Genomic DNA, 4,331 nt, shown 5'->3' with positions numbered 1-4,331 from the left:
GTGATAATTGATATTAATTTAGTTTGATTTGGGATTAGGTAGTAGACTTTTATGTCTATGTGCTTGTCATCTACTGTAAAAATATTCCTTCCACTGAAGGTTGCTGATTTATGAACAGGAACTGGATTGTTTGGAAGTTGTGATCAATCTTCTTAATGAAGGGTAGTTGTGTAATTCTTCTTTGAACATACATTGATTAATATTCCAAATCCTTTTATATCTTTTCATCAATGTTGGTAAGAAAATTATACATCTTGTAATGTATCCCAAACTCTGCTAAACTGATCCAGACCATACCTAACCTAAGAGGCAAGTGAAAAGAAAACTAGTTTATCACACTTCTTTATGAAGTTGTACATGAGTGTATTTACATTTTTCCAAGTTTGAAAAGTAAATTGTCAGCACATAATTAATCAATTGTAATTGTGTTAGTGTGAGATTACTCCCGGTAGGATGCTTGTCTTCTGAATATTCCCCTGTGACATAAAATGACTCAATTTTAATTCAGTGTACTGGAAGCTACATCTATAAAACGTTGTCCAGCTCCCTACTCCCTCTCCCCAATCCCCCTGTTTGATTGTGGGCTCCCTCTCAGGACCCTGGTATTTTTGGTAACAATGTGAACTGTTTATTTTTAATAAAGAGATTCCTGATAATCTAAGATATAAGGTGTAGTTTATTGAATCTGTGTGTAAATTTGGTATTGCCTCAATATTTGAAGTTAGGTCTTCCTACAGAAAGCTTAGGAAAATGTATATTCAAGGGTAACAAAGCCTCTGGCTGTGAATTTCCTTTTTTACAAAGTCCTTTTATGCCCACCCAGACCACTTTCGTCCTCTTTCTGTCTGGAAGTTGCTTTTTTTATTAGCAGCATCAGAACTGGAATGATGATGAAGGAGAGATGGAGAGGCATAGATGTTCAGTGCTGGGTTGCAGCACTACACAATGCAGCAAAGCTAATGCTGAAAAAGAATGGGATTCTACTCTAACTAATCTTCCTGTGGTAGCTATGCATGCATGCTTACAACAGGCAAGATCAATAGAAGCTACTTCCAGAGTTCCTCACTTTGTGTGAACAGGAGATCAGAGAGAAAAGAATGAGGCAGATGAGGCTGCGTCACCAGCATGTTAAAGACATATAGTTTGGCCACCAAAATGGAAATCCTAAGTGGAGACTGGTGAAAGATAAAGTCATCTCTGGATGCATTTTGGAAGAAGCCTCCAAGTGCTCTCTAGAAGGTTTGAAATGCTTTTGCTCACTTATGCAAGGCTTGCGTGTGTATACATGTGCCTTCAAGTGACCTGTTGACTTAGGGAAACCCCATGAATTAAATATGGTTTTCTTAGTCAAGTAATACTCATAGATGGTTTTGTCAGCTCCTTCCTCTGAAATATGGTCTACAACACCTTAGTGGACTCCTATCCAAGTAATAAATAGGGTTTGCCCTGCTTAACTTCAGGATATGGTACCTTTAGGGTATTGGGGCCTGATTTTTTTTTCATTTCACATATTGTTTATTTATTTTATTTATTTTTTGAGGGAGGTACTAAAGCATCTTGAACTCCCCTTCTTCTTTTGTAGTGCAGGAACTGACTCCTTTTCATGTTTTTTCTGCCGTGGGTACCAACTTTTCTGTTAAAGAAGTAATACCCAGGAACATGTCTATTTTGTTAACTGAGGTATACCTGCATGATCTCATCTCCTTTTGCCACTGCTAGTGAAGTGGGTTAGCTAGATAAGATAGCAACTTGTGTCTTTCATGGCTATTTTCATGGCTATGCAAGGATTTGAACTTCGTCTACCCTGGATCTAAACTCCCCAACTCCATCTGCTATAAAATACACACACTGCATATAAACTAGAAGGAAAATGCAATAAAGGGGACAGAACATACTCTGAAAAGAGTTTACGATGTAGAGATGGAAATATGAGAGCCATCCCATCACAAAACAATGTGTACAAGGAGTTATGTATGCATCATTAAAAAGTGGCTGCTCATGCCAAATATTAGCTTGTATTTCCCCTTGCCCTACACAGAACATTCCTCCTATATTGGTTGAATCAAAATGTGGTTAATAAAAGAAGAATATTTGATATAGGGTGGATAGGGTAAACCTAATTATATAAGTATCTTGACCCCCCCCCCCTTTTTTTTTTTTAAGTCCAAAATCTGCCTCTTACATCACACAGAACAGAATCTATCAGGAGCCATGAGTTCTGGGAGAAAATAAATGGTGAGGTTATGTAATTATATGTGGTTATAAAGTTGATGTGAAGTCATGTAGTTGGCTTGTCACTGTGTATGGGTGTAACAGTAATTTCTTCATTTCTATAGAAAAAATAAAATAAAATGGAACAGACAACTGATGAGAACTCCCAATCAAATTTGATATGCTAGTTTAATGAAGTAACCTGTTGGAATCTAGGAGTCAGCCCCAGGAGCATGAAGTCAGCCACATTGTGGTGCTCCAATAATCTAATCTTGCCTTTGTATGAACCAGTTCCTGCCAAACCAAAATGTTGGCAAGACAGGGTCAATGACCACTGTTTCCTGCTTCTTCCACTCCCCAACCCTTTGGTTCTGTTTGCATATAGTCCAGGATTACTTATTCTTTATAAAGCAGATTTAACATCCAGAATCTGTTATGTTGGTTTTTTTTGTTTTGTTTTGTTTTTTTTACAGTGTGTCTTAAACCTGGCAGACTGGTTGCTGTTATTTAAACTACTAAACCAGCAGCCAAATAGGAGAAATGTGCTCAAAGCCTAGAAAGTTGGCCTTTGCATTAATAAATAGAATTCATATTTGGTTTTCCAGAGAAGAGATTCACCAGTATGCATTACTAGACCTGCACATCTACTAATGGCTCATCAAGCCATTATACCCAAGCCCTGCACTCTCCTTGGGCTTGGGTATAACCATGGACTCGTGTTTAAAACATCTAACCAAATTTTGGGATGCTTCTTTCTTCATCCCACCACTTTTTACTACCTAAGCTAGGATCCAGTTGGTAACATACCCCAGTACAGTGGCATCATTAGGGGTGTGGGTGTGGTGGTGGACTGCACCAGGTGACATCCCAGAAGAGGGGTGACACTGATTGGGATGTCCTCCCACTGGGGGAAGAGGTGAGTGCCCCTGGCCCTGCTTCCTTGTAGTGATGGCAGTCCCCTCATGAGGAGACTACTACCACTGTAAGGAAGGACAAGGCCAAGCATGCCCAACTTTACTTCCTTGCAGCAGCAATGGCTCCTCACAAAGAGACCACCACCACTGCAAGGAAGGAGAATGCTGGGTGCACCAGGCACTGCTTCCCCACAGCAGCAGCAGTCTTCTCATGAGGAGGCCATCACCACTGTGGCAAAGGAGAAGGGGTGCCCCCCTGCAGCCCTGCCCCCCCAGGTCAGAGTGGAGGGATGCCACAGTGTAAACCTCATCTACCACAGTGTATCTTCTTTGAATGACATTGCACAAGGAGGTATTCCGTACCTCTCCACACAATGTTGTTACCTCCAGTGTGTAAGAGCAGCTGGAGGATTCTAGCAGCAACTTGGGCTCCCCTTGAGCAACTGCTTAAGAAGCAGCCTTACACTTTGGGCCCTGCACCCAGTCAGACGTGATTAGATGGAACTGCTGCTGAAAGGCTTTAGTTGCTCTTATGCTCTAGGAAATAAATATGGGCATTGTACCTCCACTACCTCTGATGGTGGAAGTATGCTTTGTCAAGTTGATTGCTGGATCTAGGCATTAGTTTGATTAAAAGTGCTGAAGAAGATGTACACACTACTGACCAGTTATAGTGGGTCCTAACACAAAAATTGCCTGTCTGTGGGTTCTGTTCTGAGGAATCAATGTAGCTATCTTTATTCTTGTTATCATTATTTGTTGTTATTGCTCAACCATGGCTCAACCATAACTTTTTATTTTTGGAAGTAAAGTATGAGATGGTACCAACTGACTTCCTCCCCACCACCAGGTACAGACAACTCAGTAGCAGATGATAGGGCAGTGGTTGGAGGTAGGTTTCATGGCAAACACAGCTCAGCCCTCCAACCAGAGGTTGGAACATTGGTAGATAATGTTTCATGTCTAGTTACTTGTTAGTAAGTGGGGAGGGGAATTTATTTTGATTATATTTACATTAGAAGGAGGGGAAAGTGACTATTGTGTTAATGTTACATTGCCACTTAACTTAAAAATCTATAAACCATCAGAATGAAATTCAAAAAGCTCCATAATCCCCTTTCCCTTTTGCTCCATCTTGAGCTTGAGAGAGAAGGAAATAATAATAATAATAATAATAATAATAATAATAATAATAATAATAATAAT

Source organism: Sceloporus undulatus, chromosome 1, assembly GCF_019175285.1.
Source record: "Sceloporus undulatus isolate JIND9_A2432 ecotype Alabama chromosome 1, SceUnd_v1.1, whole genome shotgun sequence".
NCBI classification, from domain to species: domain Eukaryota; kingdom Metazoa; phylum Chordata; class Lepidosauria; order Squamata; family Phrynosomatidae; genus Sceloporus; species Sceloporus undulatus.
The sequence above is the reverse complement of the archived record's forward strand: the minus strand, read 5'-3'. Positions refer to the sequence as shown.